Source organism: Neoarius graeffei, chromosome 14, assembly GCF_027579695.1.
Source record: "Neoarius graeffei isolate fNeoGra1 chromosome 14, fNeoGra1.pri, whole genome shotgun sequence".
Lineage (NCBI taxonomy): Eukaryota > Metazoa > Chordata > Actinopteri > Siluriformes > Ariidae > Neoarius > Neoarius graeffei.
Window position 1 is genome coordinate 14479343 of NC_083582.1, and position 24035 is coordinate 14503377.

Genomic DNA, 24035 nt, shown 5'->3' on the forward strand with positions numbered 1-24035 from the left:
TGTTGTCGGTGTGTTAACCGATGCTTCGCGTAGATGATTTCTATATTTACTCTAGAACTACTGGTACAAGCTAACAAATCTTCAGTGTCTTTAAATGTCTCTTTTTCTAGTGACATAATTTGTCTAAGACTGGGCTTGCGATGCGCAAGACACGCGTCTTTCAGCACACAAACCACCGCCATTTTCGTTGCTTCCTGTTAGAGGTAGTCACGCGCATGCGTACGATCGGCCGTTTATGATGCGAGAGACACTCGCGCTATGCATAACGTACGGACGTTGGTCTATGACCAGGGACAACCACGCTGTGTGCATTGCATGAACGTTTTGTAGATTGAGAGGGGGTCGGAGTCACGGGGGGGTCGGAAAGGCCCGGGTCGGGTAACCGGAAACAAAGTATTTTGTTTTGTTTGGCCTTATTAATATGTTATAACACTGATAGTATTCTGTGGATATATTTCTTATAACTGTAATAATAATACTTAGAGCTACAGCTATTGATTATTTTAGTAATTGAGTATTCTACCGATTATTCCATCGATTAATCAAGTAATCAGATAAGAAATACTTTTGATTTCTTAAAGAGTAATAGCAAATATACAAGAGAAAATAAAACGGGTCTCTTAAAACAAGCCACATGTAATACATGTATTGGGCAAATCTGGTAAGCCTTTGCTTGTTGCACGACACTGCTAGAAGTGCAAATCAGCTCATTACTCAGCTAGCGCCTGCTAAGCTAACGTCACGTTGTCATGATCTGATTTTTAACTTCTCCTCATAAAACACTTTTCCACATCAATAAACACTGTGTGAACGCCACAACAAGCCACTATATTGATTAACTAGCCATTGCATATATCCACAATTACTGAACATCATACTGATTTCCATTACTGTGTCTCAGATCTGCTCTGAGGACAGGATGCGTAGACTGCATGCTTTCTGTTGAGGTGCTGGAGCATTGACGAAATGCTGTTGTGGTAGGCTAGTTTGGCTTTGCAACAGATACACTCCACACAGTTTTTGCTCTGTTTTATCTTGAAATGATCCAAAACTTTTGAGATTTTCTGTCGTTTTCTCTGCCCATATTCTTCTCCTCGCCCCTTGCCGTTTTCTCCCTCTTCCTCCATTTAGCAGACCGTGCCGTCAAATCACGTCCGACATCTCCTTCACGTCACGTATCCACAGCAGCTTGTTGTGCCACAGTAATAATCATCCATACGAAACACAGTGAGCTGATAAGAATTAAACGAAGCCTCGATGCAAAACATATGCATCGATGATTTTTAGTAATCGAATTGTTCGAGTTACTCGAAGAATCGTTTCAGCCCTAACAATACTGATATTGTGACTATCTTGTTGGTTAACTGAAGGAAGCTTGTGTTTTTAGCATGTTGGCTGTTCAGTAAGGACTTTTGGAAGTTCAGACAAGTTCTCGTGTTTGATCCTCTCTGCCTCGTCTCTCTCCAGGAGGTAAATATATTCATAGAGAAAGAAATCCGTAACTGGGTGTGAGAAGGCTTTAGGTTCAGATCTTTGCCACACTTTGATCAGCGCGCTCTATTTTGTGAGCGTTGTGTAACCATCCCTCTCATCGGATATGGAAGAATCCCTCCTGTCTTTCCTAATCTTCTTTCTTCCTCTGTCCAAAAATCTCCTGCCTTTATACATTGACTCATAAAGTTCACTTCTGTCCAAATTTTTTCATACTCCCTAATCACTGAACACCATCATCACTCCCTAATCATTGAACACCATCATCGGTCCACTGTAGGCATGTCTCAAACCACACACCATATTCACTATATAGGCCACATAACCACAATCATCGATCCACTGTGGGTGCATTCCAAACCACACACCCTATTCACTATATAGGCCACATAACCGCAATCATCGATCCACTGTGGGTGCGTCCCAAACCACACACCCTATTCACTATATAGGCCACATAACCGCCATCATCAGTCCACTGTGGGCATGTCTCAAACCACACACCCTATTCACTATACAGGCCACATAACCACAATCATCGGTCCACTGTGGATGTGCCCCAAACAACGTCCCTTTTCACTGTATAACGTGTCCTAAACTATGTACCCTGTTCACTCTATAAGCCACGTAAATACTGTTATCAGTCCACTGTGGGCATGTCCCAAACCACACAAGAAGATAAAACCAGCCCTCTCATCCATCTCTGTCTGTTTTAAAGGTTTTCCTGTGTTTAGTTTTATTATTCGTACTCAGTGTTGTGCTGCCTCGTCCTGCGGCGCAAGACGATTTCTTCTGTTTCCATTGCGTCCGTTTTAATTGGGTTGGGTTTCCAGCGGGCTCCCTGCATTTGACCTTTGACTCTCAGGGGTCATTGTCCATTACCACTTGAAACGGAACATCGGCAGGCCTCCTGCTAAAAGCATTTGTCTTCTCCTGGGTCATCGGTTTGACCTCCGCTCACTTCTGCCAAACGACTTACACACACACACACACACACACACACACACACACACACACACACACACACACACACACAGGAGGCACTGAAACTTGAAACGCCTCAGACAGCCGTTGCTAACTTCATCAGTTGCGGCTTAACTTGCTACAGAGCTTCAGGAGATGATGAAAGAGTATTAACATCAGGAGAAAGCCAGATAGGTGAAATGGCTAATTTTAGCAGTTAGCATTAGTAAAAAAAATAGTCTAAAAATCCTTTAAAAGAAAAGAAAACCCATTTTTAAAATACAGTTATTAAGACAGTTTCTATCATAATCTAATGATTCATGTGAATAATTGAAAATAAGGAGCTCACACAAGATATCCGTCTCCAAAAGTCAAGTTTTTATGCAGAATGGACAATTTCATGGAGGCCGCCACTGAGAATATTTTAACCAATCAGAAAAATCCCCCCGATCGTTTCCGGCAGTGCTCTGACTTCATTTGAGCGCAAGACACAGTAGCTCTGCATAGCGAGTAAGACTTGAAGCTGCCCCTGGCTGGAGATTATTTCATTAAATGTTTATAAGAAAAAAAATTGAGATTCCATTTCTCTAACAAAAAAGTGGAGGGGGAAAGAGAATACTGACGTCACTGATAAACAGTGAGGGAATAGTGAACAGCTGATCTACTCATATGTGACTGAATGAGGGAGGTAACTTTTTGCATTTATATCCCCGGTAAAAGTAGTGCTGCCGTGACAGCCTCATTCTGCGGACTGTAACCTTGCTAGACAACCTACAAACAGATCTGCATACAATCTGACTTAGCTAAATATGTTAAAGAGGCAAGCGTGTGAGTTTTTACATGTTCCTGGCAGCATAAGCACTCGTTAACACGCTTAGCATGCTCTCGACTCATTCATGAAAACTTCCTCATCAAGAGGTCACCAGTAGGGTGCATCAGTTGCCCCCTAAAAATGAAAAGTTCCTCCGATCATGATGCATTTTTGTTTTTATGTTCCTTTTGGTAAGAAAACACACTGGGTGAAATATTTTGACAAAATTCAAAAGTTTAATGGTGGCACCAGGAGCTCAAAGTTATGGAAAAAGCTGCTATTTTATGACTTTTTTTATGACAAAATTTCGATCACTTTTCATGAAACATTATGGCACTTTATAGAGTAAACCAAATATCTTAGATACACATTTTTAGTACATATTCTAAATATATTATCAAGCACAGTTTGAGTTTTAGCTGTTCATTGAATCATTGTTCAACTACTTTTAAACAATACAAATGTATTATGAGTCACATTAACGCTTCTCAATCCCTTGCAAAGGTTCTTAACATGATCTCTGGGTCACAAGAAATCAATAAATGGAGTCCAACATTGTGATTCAAACCTTACGCGAAAACATAAAATAAGCGTTTTTTTGGCAAAAAATGAACCTCATGGTGCCACCATTAGACTTTTGAATATGGTCAAAAAATTTTACAGGATGTCTTTATTGGTGAAAAGGAACACCCAAACAAAAATGCATCAGATTTTATGAAAGTGAGGGCAACTGATGCACCCTCATCACCAGGCTAGCCTACCGTAATTACCGTAGTAGACAGTCCAACCCCCGCAGCAATGCAGAAAGAGCGTAAACAAACACTACTTCATGCAGCTCGTGTGCTCGGAACATTTTGAAGAAAATTGTTTCACTCAAACAACTCGGATGCACCGGCATTAGGAATACTGTACAAGCCAGCGCTGAATCCAGATGCGGTTCCCACACTCTTCGGCCAAAAAGCAGACAAGACAAACGAGCCAACACGGTCAGTAGTCCGCAAAAGAGAACTTCAAAGGGTAAGAAAACACTTTTTATGGCTTCCCTAACTTTTTTTATTAAGCGTGATACGTTATTTTGAGTTTCTTTGGGCATAAACGTAATAATTGCTGATGCATCTAAGCGGCTTGATGTTTGTTGGGTGTCTTGCTTTGATTCAGTGTTGTCAGAAAAGCCTCTGTAATGACTAACTAAAACAAGTCTATAAATATTGTTCACTTGTGTGTAACTAATTGATATGGTACTGCTTGTTTATCATGATTATCATCGTTATTTGTGTCATTGTCCGAAATACTCGAGGCAGTCAGTGAAGAAATGTCACTGGCGCTATGGTCCATTTTGTCAAATATGGCCATGTATTGTAAGTGACGTCACACTTTATGGAAACCATTCGGAGTTCTTTGAAGTATACAGGAATTTGTTTGTGGAATAGCCGACCTCGATAAGTGCAATCTAGTCAAACACGTGATCATTTTAAGAAACAGGTGAAACAGTTTTTATGGAGTAAATTCCAAACCCAGTTTTATGGTGTGTATATAACTACCGTAATTTTTAATGATTTTGGTGCCATTTCTGTAATCTAGTTGTACTCTGTGATAATTACAGTTAGCATATTTTTTTTTTGTTTATGACTTTCATCATTGTTTATACAATTTTGTCAATTTATTATTGTCTCTTATATTTTATTGTTTCCTGCTGTCATCAAGAGGACCACATTGGAAATAAGTGTATTTTATACTTTGTGTTGTCCTCGGTGCTATTTATACTGTATCTTTTACGTGTATGAATTTTACCAAATAAATCCATACCATACCAGCAGCTCGGGTGTTTCTGGCAATATTTCTGCCATTTTTCGTACAAGTGCATCTTCTTGTAATGCTCACATGAATCCTGTATAGTAAAGCAGTGTTTGTTTACCCTCTTTCTGCGTTGCCATGGGGGTTGGACTACGGTAATTACGGTAGGCTAGCCTGGGGACGTCTTGATGCGAAAGTTTTTCATGAATGAGTCGAGAGCATGCTAAGCATGCTAGTGAGTAGTATAACACATAGTTTCAGCCTCATTTTACAGGTAAAAAGTTCAAGTTTGTCCATACAGTGGTGCTTGAAAGTTTGTGAACCCTTTAGAATTTTATATATTACTGTACTGCATAAATATGACCTAAAACATTATCAGATTTTCACACAAGTCCTAAAAGTAGATAAAGAGAACCCAGTTAAACAAATGAGACAAAAATATTATACTTGGTCATTTATTTATTGAGAAAATGATCCAATATTACATATCTGTGTGATAAAAGTATGTGAACCTTTGTTTTCAGTATCTGGTGTGACCCCCTTGTGCAGCAATAACTGCAACTAAACGTTTCCGGTAACTGTTGATCAGTCCTGCACACCAGCTTGGAGGAATTTTAGCCCATTCCTCCGTACAGAACAGCTTCAACTCTGGGATGTTGGTGGGTTTCCTCACATGAACTGCTCGCTTCAGATCCGTCCACAACATTTCGATTGGATTAAGGTCAGGACTTTGACTTGGCCATTCCAAAACATTAACTTTATTCTTCTTTAACCATTCTTTGGTAGAACGACTTGTGTGCTTAGGGTCGTTGTCTTGCTGCATGACCCACCTTCTCTTGAGATTCAGTTTATGGACAGGTGTCCTGTTATTTTCCTTTAGAATTCACTGGTATAATTCAGAATTCATTGTTCCATCAATGATGGCAAGCCGTCCTGGCCCAGATGCAGCAAAACAGGCCCAAACCATGATACTACCACCACCATGTTTCACAGATGGGATAAGGTTCTTATGCTGGAATGCAGTGTTTTCCTTTCTCCAAACATAACACTTCTCATTTAAACCAAAAAGTTCTATTTTGATCCCATCCATCCACAAAACATTTTTAGCAAACTGCAGACGAGCAGCAATGTTCTTTTTGGAGAGCAGTGGCTTTCTCCTTGCAACACTGCCATGCACACCATTGTTGTTCAGTGTTCTCCTGATGGTGGACTCATGAACATTAATATTAGCCAATGTGAGAGAGGCCTTCAGTTGCTTAGAAGTTACCCTGGGGTCCTTTGTGACCTCGCCGACTATTACACGCCTTGCTCTTGGAGTGATCTTTGTTGGTCGACCACTCCTGGGGAGGGTAACAATGGTCTTGAATTTCCTCCATTTGTACACAATCTGTCTGACTGTGGATTGGTGGAGTCCAAACTCTTTAGACATGGTTTTGTAACTTTTTCCAGCCTGATGAGCATCAACAACGCTTTTTCTGAGGTCCTCAGAAATCTCCTTTGTTCGTGCCATGATACACTTCCACAAACATGTGTTGTGAAGATCAGACTTTGATAGATCCCTGTTCTTTAAATAAAACAGGGTGCCCACTCACACCTGATTGTCATCCCATTGATTGAAAACACCTGACTCTAATTTCACCTTCAAATTAACTGCTAGTCCTAGAGGTTCACATACTTTTGCCACTCACAGATATGTAACATTGGATCATTTTCCTCAATAAATAAATGACCAAGTATAATATTTTTGTCTCATTTGTTTAACTGGGTTCCCTTTATCTACTTTTAGGACTCGTGTGAAAATCCGATGATGTTTTTGGTCATATTTATGCAGAAATATAGAAAATTCTAAAGGGTACGCAAACTTTCAAGCAAAAGTCAGGGTTGCAGTTCATTAATACACTATTTCGGATGTATAGTGAAAAAATCGACATTGTCACCTTAGTAGACCTTTCGCTTTGCCCCTTCAGTACTGAAGTATACACTCAGCCTTGCACCCAAATGACGTCACACATCGCCCTTACAGGCAACATGGCAGCCTCCTGGTGGCATTACAGCAGTGATACAAAAACACTCATAACTTTCTCATAAATGGTCAAACATGCCTGAAACTTTTCTTACGGGCTCCCAATATTACAAGCTACCAACCCATGCATGTATTTGCTTTGCATTTTCTATTCCTTTAATAATACAGACACTGTTCTCTACTGAATAACTAGGTTCTTCTATAAATTCATCAACTTACGTATGCCGCATCATGCTAGCTGTTAATTTATACTACAATAACGTGACCAGACGTCCCAATTTGACCGGGACAGTCCCGATTTTGAGTTGCGTGTCCCCAGTCCCGACAAAGGTCCGTCGGGATGCTGAAATGTCCCGGTTTACACCAAACACTAACAAACTGTCCTGGTTACAGCGATCATACATAGCCAACGAGATGTCAGTAAAGCTTCTAGCAATTCAGAATCAATGTGCGTGTGTGCGCAGTCAACCTTACAATGTATCTATTTGTACAATGTTGCAATATAGAGGCCGCGTTATAACGTTTTTTTTTCGCTAGCGGCTGTCAACTACTGCGCAACAATGCCGAACGGATGAGCGCTGGGCGGAGATGTTCGCGCACTTCAAGAGTAGGGAGATTCCTTACAGCGATGTCAGCCAGCTTTGCCAGTTTGCCATGTGCCTACCTGGCGCCAGTGCTCCAGTTGAGCGAATATTTTCACTCATGAGCAACACCTGGACTGACGAGAGGAATCGCATGACTGTGCCTACTCTCAAAGCCTTGCTCATTACCCGGGCCAATTTCGACGATACTTGCTCGCAGTTTCACAGCCGGCTCTCGGGCAATAAAGCGCTACTGGAGCAAATTCACTCATCATGTAAATATATGCAATAAAATGGCATCTTCTTTAGGGAGGGTGGGTTGGGTGTCTGTGTTTCTGTAACATTTTTTGTTGTCTTTCATCTGTTTCATCTGTCTTTAATCTGTATCACAGATTGTCTTGACTTGTTTGATGCTGTTGTCAACTCAGGGTTCACGTTTTCAAAACAGTTAATAGCCTACACTGGTTAAGCTTAATAGCCCAGGAGTAATAGGGTTATACCCGGAACAAATTAGTAACAAGCTGAAAATTTCAGAATATGTTCAGAATACCTTTAGGAATAACATACTAAAAGTCCCCGGAAATCCCCCTTGTGCTCTCTGAGAAATTCAAGATGGCGTCCAAAATGGCCGCCAAATGGAGATCTGCCCATATCTCAGGCCCAAAACAAAATATTAATGCAATTAAAAGGTCAGAATATATGTTTTGTAGGGTAGGAGAGTAAATTCCAACATGTGTGTATTAATTACATTGTGTATTAACATTATATAATAACAATGTACACATTATTATAACAGTATATTTGTGTATAGTGTGGATCCATTGGTTACTCGTTCACTCCGTATCATCCTATTCTGTTCACAAAACAACAAACACAATTACTAGGGGTTGGAGCACTTATTTTCATTAATATTAATTACAGTAAATTGGTGGTGTAAAATGAAAAATGGCATGTTAAAAAGTCATGCTGAGTTCAGTCATTTTTAAAAGGTCATGCTGAGTTTAGTCATTTTTTGTCCGAACACACTGGCATTGCTAGTAGTAAAGACTGGTGCTAGAAACTCAAAGATAAATTTTTTTCCACCCTTAAACAAGCTTGAATAAATTCCCTACTTCATTGATGGTACAACAAAGGTCCAAGCATTACAACTGAGGCACTGAGAAGTTTATAAGCAAGAGCTTTTATTGAGGCAGACCTTTTTGTCATGAAAGTCGCCGGAATGTTGAAGAAGTGTACTGAAACAGCTTGCCATTGTAGTTTTAGAAGATAGAGTTCTCAAATTTAATTTCCCTTTAATATTTTATCAAAGCTTAAAGATGCACTAAATATTAAGGAAATTGATGTCTAATTGTTGTCTTACATTATGTTCATGTATGTAGGTAGCCTACTAAGCTAATCTGTCAATCATGTCAACCATCAAATTCCATGTAATTTCCACATTAATGACCTTGTAATCTTGGTTAATTTTAATTTTAACAGTGTGACAATGGTGAATTTGCATTGCTTGTATGAGAGAACATATAATTTAACATTTTAATTGCATTTATATTATGTTTTATCCCTGAGATATTGAAAAATCTCCAATCGGCGGCCATTTTGGACGCCATCTTGAATTTCTCAGAGAGCACAAGGTGGATTCCCGGGGACTTTTAGTATGTCATTCCTAAGGGTATTCTGAACATATTCTGAAAAATTCAGCTTGTTACTAATTTGTTCCGGGTTGGACTCAATTTTGAGCTAATGCTCTTGGGCTATAAACAGAGGCATTTTGGGTAAAGGTTCGGAGGTGACAACGATGAGGTTCATGCGCTCGTTCCTGTTACAATGCATAGCCTATTGTTTAAAAAAAAAAGTTCATCGCATAAAACGTTGATGCTAATATGCAAGCAATGCATTTTCTTGGCGTTTTCACAAAGGTGAAATAAATCAGTTGAAGTTTAGGCTATTGGCCTATTCCCTATCATCACATCTGTTGTCTGATTTTCTTACTTTAACTGAATTGTGATAGAAGTACATGTAGATAACAAGAAAATACTTGATTATTCTCTGAAATGTTGATAAAAGTGAGCTTCTACAAAATGATAAAAGCACCTGTCTGAGCCATGGTTTGAGCCGACACATGTTTACATCAAAACGCGTGTGCGTGCACGAGTATCACGGTCACGCGCAAAGTGTCCCGGTTTTAGACTCGGGAAATCTGGTCACCCTATGCTACAAACACTGTTTTGTGATAGCTGTTCGCTAATTCAAAATATGCTGCATCACGCTAGCTGTTAATACTACATACATTGTACTGTGCTAGGTGTTAGCGAAGTCTATATGCACTTCGAACAATATTAGCTATATTTACAGAAATTGTTTGATGTACATTTTACATGCCTGGCAACATTCTAGCCTTGTTTTCACAGATTAGCAAATCAAGTTAACTGTATTAGCTACGTACACTCACCAGTCATCTCTGCTACTTCCTTCCATGTGTTATTTTTCTTCATAATGCCTCTGTACGTGTCTAATGAGATGTCAAATATGACAGGTATGTGCGTGTGTGTGCGCGCGTGCGCTCCTCCCCCACTGCTAATTTATTTAGCAGGCCTGCCCCGGGGCGGCACGGTGGTGTAGTGGTTAGCGCTGTCGCCTCACAGCAAGAAGGTCCGGGTTCGAGCCCCGTGGCCGGCGAGGGCCTTTCTGTGTGGAGTTTGCATGTTCTCCCCGTGTCCGCGTGGGTTTCCTCCGGGTGCTCCGGTTTCCCCCACAGTCCAAAGACATGCAGGTTAGGTTAACTGGTGACTCTAAATTGACCGTAGGTGTGAATGTGAGTGTGAATGGTTGTCTGTGTCTATGTGTCAGCCCTGTGATGACCTGGCGACTTGTCCAGGGTGTACCCTGCCTTTCGCCCGTAGTCAGCTGGGATAGGCGCCAGCTTGCCTGCGACCCTGTAGAAGGATAAAGCGGCTAGAGATAATGAGATGAGATGAATGAGGCCTGCCCCGCTAGTGCTACACTCATGTTAGACTGTACAGGACAAACACACTTACTTAACAGAGATACTACACATCTAGTATCAGTATTCCGACGACTCATGCTTCCTTACTCACTCACACACTCTCTCTCACACACACACACACACACACACACACCCCTGTGACCTCTGCATCATTAGTCTGGACAGAACTTGTTCTCGCCTGTCGCGTGGTGTGTGATGGAAAGCCGGCTCATAATTGTCCTGCTTAGGGGACGACTCTCTCTCTCTCTCTCTCTCTCTCTCTCTCTCTCTCTCTCTCTTCTGTTTCTCTCTCATGTTCTTTTCTTGTATATCCTTCCATCTGCTCATTTCTGTTCTTCTCTTCTTGTTTTTTTTCTAATTCGTCCTTGTTTTCTTCTTTTTCCTCTCATTCTGTTTGTTTCTACTTTCCTTCTTTCCTTTTCTCCTTTCCCTGTGTATCCTTTTCTCTCCAAGTCGTTTTCTCTGACTCATCTACTTTCCCCCAATTCCTCCTTTCTTCCTTTCACACTTCTCTGTTCCTCTTCCTTCCTTCCTTCCTTCCTTCCTTCCTTCCTTCCTTCCTTCCTTCCTTCCTTCCTTCCTTCCTGTGATCGATGGCTGTGTGAGAGACTAATGAAAAGCTTTATACTTTTTCGTTCCCGGCTGCGTCCCTAATGTCCCTCAGACTGCATTAACCCGGGACGATTGACTTCAGTGACATTTCTATCCATTTATTTCAGTGACACGCCCACATTCCGGAACATTTACTTCATTGACACGTCCACATTTTGATATATTTATTTCAGTGACACGCCCACCTTTCAATACATGTACTTCAGTGACACACCCACATATTGATACATCTATGTATTTCAGTGACGCCCACATCTCGATACATTTATTTCAGTGACATGCCCACATTTCTATACATGTATTTCAGTGACACGCCCACATCTCTATACATGTATTTCAGTGACACGCCCAGACTTCTATACATGTATTTCAGTGACACGCCCACATTTTGACACATTTATTTCAGTGACACACCCACATTTCTATACATGTACTTCAGTGTCATGCCCACATATTTATACATTTATTTGAGTGACACGCCCACATTCCAGTACATTTACTTCAGTGGCACACCCACATTTCCATCTATGGCACACCCACTCAGTGTCCCTCTCATTTCCAGTGTATGGAGTCACATACCTTCTGCGGTGTATAATTTGAAGATGGGGTCAAAGGTTATTGGAGCAGGTGGGGTGTACAAGTGTGCTGCTGGGGGTTATGATGCAATAGACTGGTAATCATAAGATTTTACACAAACACACACACACAGGAGACTCAAATGCAGTAGGTGGTACTGGATGGATGGATAGCGCTGATAAAGTTTTGTGTGTGTGTGTGTGTGTGTGTGTGTACGCGCACAGACTTATATCCTCTGGAGGGAAGTCCTGCGGTGAGGCCAGCCGTCCGAATCAATCCCACATGGCCCCTTCCACAGGGCTACACACACACACACACACACACACAGCTCAAAGACAAAACCCCTACAAATCTGGTTCAGAACAATCCATCAGGCTGAAGTCTATCGTGTGTGTGTGTGAGTGAGGGTTTTTGGCGTGCACGGAAAGCTTTATAATGTCTCAATTCTGTCATTGTGCTTTCCCACAAATAGGCCTCTGTCTCTCTCTTGGTTTCTCTGCCTGTCTGTCTTTATTCCTGTCTCTCTTTGTCTCTTCCTCTGTCTCTCACTCTGTCTGTCTCTGTTTTTTTATGTTATTCATTTTCATGTAATTCTTATGTGTGCCGTAGTCGCGTGTCTCCCTCTCAGGGTGAACGTTTGAGCCATATCGATGACAAATAACTCAAATGTCATGTCAGGGGTGCCAATACTTTAATTTCAAAGGAAAATTAAAGGGGAATGTCTGAAATCTGAAGGAAAAGAAACCCCCCAAATGTTCTCCTTTTCGAGGACTGTGCAGATGTTCCATCATGTTCACGTGTTGAAAGAGAAAAAAATCCGAAGATCACGTGTTCTACTGTAAGTCACGTGATGTCATTTACAGAAACACATTACATAACGTCTCTTTTTTTCCCCCCCTAAAGAATCTTTGTGTCACTTAATCCTGAGAAACAAAGAATTTCAGTCTGTTTCTTTGGCTGAGTCTCTGAATGGAGTTCTGTTGGACATATAGGGCACTACATCGTGTCTCCGACTCCGTTAGGGTCCACCCTGTGTAGTGAGCACAGGCAGTGAATTATTGGCCATTAACAATTTATTGTTGTTGTTGTTGTTGTTGTTAAAATAGCCAATGCTTGCTTGGTGATTTCATTGATCTGTTATGAGCTAATCTTTATTTCTGTCTTTCTTGCTCTCCCTCACGCGTGCGCGCACACACACACACACACACACACACACACACACACACACACACACACACACACACAGTCTGGCCTTTGCCCACAAATCACATAAAGATCTTGTCCTTATAGATCGGCCCTTTTCTGGGATCGACGCTCACCCCTAATGGGAATCGGGGGCTAATGGCTAACGCTAATGATGCTAACGATTCCCTCAAATATGACCATCGATCTTCAGAACACCCGCTCGATACTCAAGTGTGTGTGTGGTGTGTGTGTGTGTGTGTGTGTGTGTGGATATAGAGATGCTGCAGAAGGCAGAAGTGGCCTGAAGGAGAACACAAGCCAAAAAGAGATGTGTGGGGGGGAGAAAGACGGGAAGAAAAACAGGACAAGTTCCATTTTTCATCCCTCCTCCCCTCACTACATCCCCACACTAATGTCCATTGTGTCTGAGAGAGTTGGTGTGTGTTCAGTCTTCTTAAAGGTGTGTGCAGAACGTTATGTGTTCCAAGTAAATGGAAATACCTGACAAAGACAGTAAAACTAACCTGTGTGTGTGTGTGTGTGTGTGTGTGTGTGTGTGTGTGTGTGTGTGTGTGTGTGTGTGTGAGGGGGAGAGAGAAAGAGAAAAGAAGTCTCTTTGTGCTCACACACAAAGATGGGCTCAGCTGGATAATGATATCTGTAATGATGTACGCGCCAGAGCCAGACACACCAGACGAAGCTGTGTGTGTGTGTGTGTGTGTGTGTGTGTGTGTGTTAAAACTGGTGTTTGTATCTGCCTTTCTTTCAGTGAAAGGATGGCACACACTGGAGGAGCGGCCCATGAGGGGTGAAACGGGTACGTTTCTCACACACACACACACACACACACACACACACACACACACACACACAAGGTCCTCTCCATTACACTACTATACACCTTCATTGAGGGGTGGTCCAAGGGGGTGGGGCTTATTCATTCCCTCACTGTCACAACACATCATTGTGCTGGTCTCTCACTCACTCTCTCACACACACACACACACACATCAGCGCCCCCCCCCCCCCATCATTCTCTCCTTGACATGTCTTTCCTCATCCTGTCCTTCAACCAATCAGGTCTCTCGCTTGCTCCTGGTCCTCTCAAATTCTCAAAAAAAAAATCATTTTCTTATTCCAGCAAGCTAAGACTTTCAAATCCTTCCGTGTGGAAAAAAAAGAACTTTGGGCCCTGAGGGCTTTCCATGATTTTCGTGCGTGTATTTTTTCTTTCTTTTCCATTCCGCAGATGTGACGGCAGGCCCTGCAGCGTTAGCGTTAGCGTTAGCGGTGTGTCATTAGCAAGCCGCCCTGGAGGAGAGATTTGCCTGATTTATGGTCCGAGGTGCTAATGGAGCAGCAGACATGGCTGCCTTGCGCACCCCCGCCGCCGATGCTAATGAAAGTTTTGTGCAAATTTGAGCTGGAGATGGAGAAAAGGAAAGCGGGGGAGGGTTGAGAGAGAGAGAGACAGAGGGAAATGGAAGGAGCTCGTAGCTAGTGGCCTTTTGAGATTACGCTGTCGATTCAAATGTTGTCCTAACGCTAACTCTGTGTGTGTGTGTGTGTGTGTGTGTGTGTGTGTGTGTGTGGACGAGTGGTGTACAGATGTGCGCATGAGGTTTTTTTTTTTTTCAGAAAAAGATGGATGACACAGGAGCACATTGATGTGTTTGGGGGGATGTAAAGCTAGATGAGTAGTGAGGAGAAAAGCTACTTTCTGGCTGATGTGTACACATGATGTTCTTGCTAGCGGCAGATCAGACTCTTGTGTCTGGAGGCCATTTAGTGACCGCTACTGTTATCGCTTTTTATTTATTTATTTTTTATTTATTTATTTTAAGTCCTGATTAAAAGCAGTAATCGCTCTGTGTGAAAACGCTGGTTGTTTGATTTGCATGTTACGTTCCTGGCTTCTATTCATACTAGCCTTGAATAGCAAAACAAAACACGCTAACTGTCCTCGCTCCCGTTCCTTTTTCTTTGTAACGTCTCTAAACACATTTAACAGGGCAAACTATCCTTAAAAGTGCCGAGTCACTGATGTTAGCTTGTCCACGTGTTGTCTAGCAATGCTTAGCGACTTCAGTAAGCTAGCTGATTTTTTCTGTTAATGTTAGCTCGTTATAAAAGACTTTAATTTATTCCTTTCACTGAAACAACTGAAGTGATTTTTTTTTTTGTCCGATACGCAGTTAAGCTGTGAATCGTTTGCAGACCTTCAGACTCCGTCATGTCGAGTTACTTCATGCACTACATTCAATTCACTGAAAGACACGTTTAGCTTCATCACGCTAGCTGTCTGAGGTATTTTGAGATGCGCATGGAAACAGAGGAGCCACAACAACAGCTCGAAGAGACAAGCGGGAATAAGGTTTGCCGTCCATACCATCGTGCTAATGAGCCGTTGCTATTCGCTAAACAGGTCAGCCGGGTTTCAGGACTGGTACACGATTGGCTGAGGCAGTTGTTTAGCTGGAGAAAAGCATGAGGGTGAGGAGAAAGATAGCACACAAGTCCGGCGTAAGAACATCACGTTTCAATCAAAAGCGTATGTGCGACTGTGGGTTTTGGCTCGAGCGAGTGTTGTTACTGAGCGGCTGTAGCGTGCTAAGCTAATGGTTCAGAAACGTGATGATTGTTTTGCTCTGTTTCTCCTCATCATCGTGTGTGTGTGTGTGTGTGTGTGTGTGTGTGTGTGTGTGTGTGTGTGTGTGTGTGTGTGTGTGTGTGGACTTTGAGAACGTGCCACACAGGCCTGATGGGAACGAGATGGATCATCACCACTGTGTCGTTCTCGGTCACATGATTCCAGAGTGTGTGAATGATTAACCTGTAAACGCCCCTTCAGAGGAAAGGAAAAAAAAAAAAAAACCCGAGCTGAATATAAAGAAAATCCGCTGCATCGCTGCAGGCCCTGTCCTGATTACTGTTCACACATCCATCCATCTTTCTTTCCCTCATTCTGCTGCGCTTCTCTTCCAGGATGGATCTTGCTCTCAGAAAATGCAATATTGTTGGGGAGAAGGTAAAAAAGAAAAAAAGAAACGATTTGCATCTCCGCCCACAGACATTCGCTGGAATACGGTTAAAGGCAATAAGGACTCTCTCCATCATTCTGCTTTATCTTCATCCCTCCGTTCTCCCTTCCAGCTCATTCTCTCTTTGTCATTTTTCATTTTTTCATTTGCCGTCTCTCCCCATCCCCATTTCGCTTGTCCCCCCGGTGTCCCTCTGCAGCTACCTGCTTCTGTTCTGCGAATAAAACGTGCTGTGTTAAAACTCCACCCTACTCACGAGGTCTCGCACTAACTCTTCTAGCTCACAGTTTTCTGAACGTAAACGTTTTCAAAACTTGTGCATACGTCAACTTGTTTTTATCACACATCTCTCCGACTTACCAATGTTTGTATTTTTTAAGGTAGCTGCATCCAAGGCGAGCAATTTCAAGTTAGCTGAACATTTTCTGATTGTCACGTTCGAACTCTGTGTTCTGAAACACACTGACATCTCATCTCATCTCATTATCTCTAGCGGCTTTATCCTGTCCTACAGGGTCGCAGACAAGCTGGCGCCTATCCCAGCTGACTACGGGCGAAAGGCGGGGTACACCCTGGACAAGTCGCCAGGTCATCACAGGGCTGACACATAGACACAGACAACCATTCACACTCACATTCACACCTACGGTCAATTTCGAGTCACCAGTTAACCTAACCTGCATGTCTTTGGACTGTGGGGGAAACCAGAGCACCCGGAGGAAACCCGTGCAGACACGGGGAGAACATGCAAACTCCACACAGAAAGGCCCTCGCCGGCCACGGGGCTCGAACCCGGACCTTCTTGCTGTGAGGCGACAGCGCTAACCACTACACCACCGTGCCGCCCCACACACTGACATTTTACTTACTAAATTTGTATTTTCGTGATTTTTCTCGCTGTTCATGTAACATTTTCTGCACCTTTTTGAAGCATCGTGCTCATTAACCGATTACAGTTTCAGGTTAGTGACATGTTCCGGAAATGTCACAGTCCTCCATTTCATTATGTTATTAAATGTTACATAATGTTTTCTGAACGTTCTTGATGCATCACGCTAATTTCCAAATTACAGTCAGTGATTTTACACATGTACACAACATTTAAGCAACACTACATTAGCATGATGTTTTCTGAATGTTGCGGTTCTCAGAACTTTTACCTACTAAATAGTTTAATTGCTTGGGTTTTCTCAGTGTTCTGAAAATGTTTTTACGGGACATTTTATGAACGTTTTTGTTTTATACTATTTACGGATTTGATGATAATCACGCTGATTTATGGATTTCAGTCTGTTTCCTGAACGTTATTGATTCTTGGAAACTTTTGGATACGAAAACGTTGAATCTGTCCATTTTTCTCACGTTCTGAAAACGTTGTGCGTAACATTTTCTGAACGTTCATTGACGTTTCACGCTAATTTTCAGAGTTTTTTCGTACTAAAATGTTAAACCTGTCCATTTTTCTTGGTGTTCCTGAAGTAGAGAACACGTTCATAGTGGACCGGTGGCCGATATAGTGAATAGGGAGTGTGGTTTGGGACACGCCCACAGTCTCTTTTATTCCCGAACGGATCTGTTTACTGTCGTCGCCTTTATTCAGAGGAGAGACGTCTCGTGCAGGATTAGACATGCATGCGTTATTTTACATGAAGACTGAAGTACATCCTGAGACATGCCTAAGGCAGTCATAGCATGATCTCATTCCTCTCTGTCTACACACACACACACACACACACACACACACACACACACACACACACACACACATTTTATATTCAGGACATGAAAACTCATCAAAAGGCAGAGTCCTTCCCCCTTCTGTCCCATGGTGAACATTATACATTACTCCTACACACACACACACACACACACACACACACACACACACACACACACACACACACTTTTCTGCATGTATGAAATCAGGTCAGTCTTCTCGCTCATTTTCTCTTGTTCAATCTTAAAATGTATCATTGTAGACTTATAAAGTAGGTCAAAGCTCTTATTAAGGTTTCTATTCACACACACTCACTCACTCTCGCACACATGCACACACACTCACATCTCACATACACACTCATGCACATACACACACACACTCTCATATATATACACACTCAACACACACTGATTCGTGTGCGCGTGCACACACACACTAGCATACACACACTCGCATATATACACACACAGACACACTCACTCATACAAATTCTCTCACACACTGTCTCTCTCTCTCTCTCTCTCTCTCTCTCTCACACACACACACACACTCATACAATGACACACACATTCAGAGGTCAGGGTCATTGGCAGATTTTTTGTCCCTTTGCTGAACACTAATACACACATTTTGTCTTTTTCTTCGTGTTGTGTTTGCAGGCATTAACTGAAATTCTGTGTGTGTGTGTGTGTGTGTGTGTGTGTGTGTGTGTGTGTGTGTGTGTGTGTGTGTGTTTCAGTGGTAAAGGCAGTTGATTTAATTGACTACTTTCACATACCCATAATGCTTTGCGCCTTGGGGGGTAACCAGGCGTTATATTTGTTTACTAAGTCAGATAACCTCAGTCATTTCTTCAAATTCACATGGGGAAAAACGGCTTTTCCTGATTTACAGTTTTATAGAATACCTAAAGAGGCTAAGCGTCGAAAAGCGTGGTTAGACGGAATTCGCCATCAAAATTTTACACCGACAGACAACACACAACAGTGTTCTGCACACTTCAGTGGTGGAGTAAAGTCTGATGATCCAAGTCATGAAGCCTACAACCCCTCTGTCTTTGTGTTTAGTCAAAAAAAAGCACAAAAACTGAAAAACCAGGACAAGTCAAAGAACTGAAAAGGACAACTTTATTGAAGGATCAAATCCCAAAACGAAGCACAGACGATGCAGTGTAAGTAAGCTTACATGGACTTCCCCTTTTAGTGTTTATGTCGGGAGATTAAATGTAGTATTTGACCCTGTAGTCCGAACAGCTTCCTCTAACAGCCCAAAGATTATCGCAATCTGGTAGCGTATGAGCTCGAGGAACATCAGAGTGAAGGAAATCAAAATCAACTTAAAAAATAAACTTGACAGTTCTGCTGTTGTTTGCAGTGACTGTCACTCACTTGACTGAGTGAATTCCTCGCTTGTGTTCCCATGTTTTGTATTTTCTTCCGGCTTTCTCGTCGTAATCAGCATCCAGCAAAATCCATTTCGCTGTGGATTCTTCTATGATCAGTGTCGATCTTTCTCAGCTCTTCTGCCGATCTTTTAACTTCTGCAGGTAAGTAATTGTTGGAACACCTGTGTTGACAGATGAAGAAGACTGCTGACCGTTATGGAATCAATTTTGTGCCAAAATGTTCATACAATACTTTTGAAATATCAAACAAAAACGACAAATCAAAATACAAAAAAAAAAAAAAAGTCAATTTTTTTAGACTGGCAAACAAATTATTCGTGTAATCGTGCAAAATATCAGTCTATTACTCTTCAGAAACCTTTTATTTTTGTTCCGCGTCTTTCTCAGTTTTGTGTGACGTAATTTATTTTGGTTGCGATTCCAGCTTTCTCGTTTGCGTTCCCTGACTTTTTGCTTGCAGTTTTGGCACAAACTTCACGTGTGGGTGGGCTGTCCAGGAATGCATTCCCATTGGGTAACTTGTGTTTGACTGACAGCTACGCTCAGCCATTCCCTACTCGGATTTTGGCGGCCTGTTTGACGAGTGACCGATCCATTGACGGTAAACAAGGATCGAGTGGACTTCAGTGGCGACTATGATATTGAATTAATTCAACAAAGTGTAAGTGCGGGACAAATGTGTTGTATGTGTTGCAGTAGTACACATTATGCAGGCGTGTGTAGACTTAGCTCCACTACCCAATATAATAGCTGTCTTGCTAACGTTAAACACACCTGCATAATGTGTACTACTGCAACACATACAACACATTTGTCCCGCACTTACACTTTGTTGAATTAATTCAATATCATAGTCGCCACTGAAGTCCACTCGATCCTTGTTTACTGTCAATGGATCGGTCACTCGTCAAACAGTCCGCCAAAATCCGAGTAGGAAATGGCCCCAACAGCTTCCGGGGGAATGACTGGGCGTAGCTGTCAGTCAAACACAAGTTAGCCAATGGGAATGCATTCCTGGACAGCCCACCCACACGTGAAATTTGTGCCAAAACTGCAAGCAAAAAGTCAGGGAGCGCAAACGAGAAAACTGGAATCGCAACCAAAATAAATTGCGTCAAACAAAACTGAGAAAGACGCGGAACAAAAATAAAAGGTTTCTGAAGAGTAATGGACTGATATTTTGCACGATTACACAAATTTGTTTGCCAGTCTAAAAAAATTGACACTTTTGTATTTTGATTTGTCGTTTTTGTTTGATATTTCAAAAGTATTGTATGAACATTTTGGCACAAAATTGATTCCATAACAGCGTCGCTCTTTCGTCGCTGAAATTTAACATGTTCAAAAATTCGTGCGACAAAATTTCTCTCAAAATGGCCGCAAATGCGTCGCTGGTATCGCGAACCCTTCTGAAGTCAGTTTCCGTGAGGCTTCCTCTACTTCCCTGCCTGCTGAGGGAAAGCTGGGCTGTGACTAGTTGGAGACACGATTATTACAGTAAAATATGCAAATATCAATTCGGTGTGATTCCAAGTGAAAATTGTCGGCAATTTGCATATTTTATTGCAATTGTGTCGCGGGCTGTCGCAGCCCAGTGAGATACTACCCTTAGTATGGAGAGGAGACGAGGGGGTCAGGACACTTCGTCCAAAAGCCTTTTTCATACGCACTATCAATTATTTTATGTTTGTGCCAAAACTGCAAGCAAAAAGTCAGGGAGCGCAAACGAGAAAGCTGGAATCGCAACCAAAATAAATTACGTCAAACAAAACTGAGAAAGACGCGGAACAAAAATAAAAGGTTTCTGAAGAGTAATAGACTGATATTTTGCATGACTACATGAATAATTTGTTTGCCAGTCTAAAAAAATTGACTTTTTTTTTTTGTATTTTGATTTGTCGTTTTTGTTTGATATTTCAAAAGTATTGTATGAACATTTTGGCATAAAATTGATTCCATAGACCGTTACCCGAAGCAGAAATGTTCAAAACGTTCGATACGATATTTACAAGCGCTTTTTAACTGATTGATTTCTCAAAATCCACAGAAAAGGCTTTGCAGATTTCTTTAAAGGAGATACGCAGAACCTTTATTTTTAAATAAATTTCTGAGTGGATAGTATCTCCATCCTTGACTCTTGTATACTGCATAAATGAGAATAAAAAAATGTATATTTTTGAGAGTTAAAATCGACCGCAAAGTTGGCATTCGAGCTGTCCCGCTGAGCCAGCCAGCCCTGAGTGCGTGACGTCACAGCAGGAACCGGTTTTAAGGCCGAGGCCTTTTACAGCTATAGACCAAAGTCATATAAATAAAAATTTATGCTGAAAGTAAGAAATACCGTTACCGACTTGCTCAACTAAGACTGATTTGACTTCATTGACTGTGGGTTGACTCTCATTAAAACAGGATAGGTGTTATAACTTATGCAACATACATGTACATGCATGCATTTTCACTGATAAAACGTAAAAGGCTCATTAAATAATCAGATGAACTGAGACAATCACATTCTGAAGCAAATTAAATAATCTTATACCGGTAACTTAAATACACAATACAAGTTACATGTATTAATCTAAATCCAGGTAAACAACGAGTGTTGTTGTTTTTGTTGTTTTGTATCCAAATGGGAGTCGGTGCTTACCCGTCTGTGTTCTCACTTCTTGAAGGCCGACCTTGTGGCCGATTGTTTTGAAACAATCTGACTTTCAGTTATTCATTCAGTGCTCTGTTCATTCGCTTCTTCCACGTAAGGTCGAGATATTGCTGCAAGCGTATCCAGCAGAGAAATCAGACGGCTGTTCCACTCATTCTCCATTTTCTCCATACTGAGTACTCCGCCATTACTGCTCGGCTCAGGCAATTACGAGACGTCACTGGTTTTAGCAACAACCGCGGGGAGGTCACTGCCCAAGCGATAATATGTTTTATTTTCCTTTAATTGCTGGTACTGCACCCTCTTTCAGTACGGGCTTATAGCCAACGCTCCTCAACAGATCGGAGGTCTCGTACGAGTCTTCAGTTGTAGCATCAGCCACATAATATGTTCCTGCTAGTTTAATGAAATAACTATTATTATTTATAGCAGGACATGCAAGATTATCAAAGGTAGTGTTATTTAAGAAGTTTATAACTTAAGAAGTTAGCTATAACTTAATATGCAATTTATTATAAAAAGCCTGGCTAGGTATTATTACTGAGATCTCTAATTCTCTATCTATCTTGATTATCATGGGCGTAGATCACCGATTCAGGGCTAGTATGAGCCTAAGGAGACAATAGGGTCCTTTGCTGTCACTCACCTTCTCACTGTCACCTGCACACACCTTTTCTGTCTCTGTCCTCATGTTTACTTTTTAAATGGGACGTGGAAAAGGATGAATGAATAAATGGATGGGGGTAGATGGTGCCGGTACCGCACTTCCTGACATCCTCCTGATCTCTTCAAACTTCGGATCGATTTATTGTTTTGCTGATTGCCCAAAGAACTCACTCATCCTTTACTCATCGCGTCCGGTGTTGGAATATAGAGATCTTGCAGTCACGTGACCGGAAAGTACACAACCCCCATCTTGTCGGTCAAAAACACAGCTGAATACTGCTGCACTCGTGTACAGAATGGATCAATTTCAACCGACGGACTACACGGCTCATTTTTCTAATGAACAGATAACTAGATATATGTCTAAAATAAACGATCTACAGATTTGTGACCCTTATGGCTTACCGGACGGAGTTTTCACGACCGGATTTTGAACTGCCAGTGGAATACCCGGACGGGTATGATTACCTCATCAACTTTCCCTCGCTGTTCAGTGGTGAAGCACTGCGTGCTTATAAATCTCTGGACAGTTTTCTTTACAGAAATTCAGGATTTGTCAGCGACTCAGATGTGGCATCTTGTAAACAAGAAAATAATCCTCATTGGATGGGTAAGTCACTTAAGTATTGAGTATAGCACTGACCAGCCGATTATAGAATAGAATAAGGTAATTCCAAATCGTCCGTCTTGTTTACATGGATCTGGCGTTGGAGAGGTAAAGGCTTGGCAGTGGAGGTTTGAGTAGCTGTTTTCTGAGCTTAGTCAACAGGCCGGCTCTGCCTGTTGCCTCGCTTTTGCTTCGGCTCCCGGCGCCGCCTCCTTCGCTTTGCTTCCAATAACAATCCACGGAGACCCCGCTGGTCTCGCCATCTCGTCCGGAATGTTTTTTTTTTTTTTTCTCGTCCGGAATGTTGTGCATGCGATGGAAATCGCTACAAACCGTCATTTTCTGCTGGAAACCAATGTCCAGTAAGTAAGTCCATACGGTTGTAGTGGATATTGAAGTCCGGTACAGACGAACAACACGCAAAAATACACACAAAAAACATAAAAAACGTGCGCAGGTAGGGAGAGCTTGTAGCCGCAGCCGTTGTAGTAGAATTGTATATAGTAGGGTTTTCCAGAAGAAAAGGTAGAAGTAAAAGCAGAAGTAGAACCAGAAGTAGAAATAGAAGGCGGAATATGGCGTTTGACCGACACGATGGCGTCCGTCACAATCTGGATCGGCTGTGACGTCACATGCAAGTGCTCCATTGACGGATTTTGCGGACTCAGCAAGTGTTCCAAGGAGCACTTTAGGGCCACATGGCCCTAAATTCATTAATTGTTTTTTTTTAACTAATAAAATTGGAAGTCTGTGATCCGAATTCAGTAGCTTTCGGTCCATTAACAAAAATAAATGGCTGTCAGGGAAGATTCTTTTTATGAACTACACTTGAAAAATCTGAACAGCGGTCTACCTTTAAATATAAAATTCCCTTTTCCCCCCTTAATAATGAGCTTT

The 24035-nt window shown here is 41.8% G+C and overlaps 1 protein-coding gene across 3 annotated transcripts in view; it reads left to right on the top strand.

Moving 5' to 3' along the window:
* Positions 1 to 24035, top strand: part of raraa (retinoic acid receptor, alpha a) — a 164898-nt gene that overhangs the window by 32324 nt on the left and 108539 nt on the right. For 2 of the 3 annotated variants that reach the window (XM_060939331.1, XM_060939330.1), the window contains exon 2: positions 13810 to 13857. The exons of the other annotated variant lie outside the window; for it this stretch is intronic. The gene's annotated coding sequence lies outside the window, so the exon portion shown is untranslated. The remainder of the gene's footprint in view (positions 1 to 13809; positions 13858 to 24035) is intronic. 3 annotated transcript variants of the gene reach the window in all.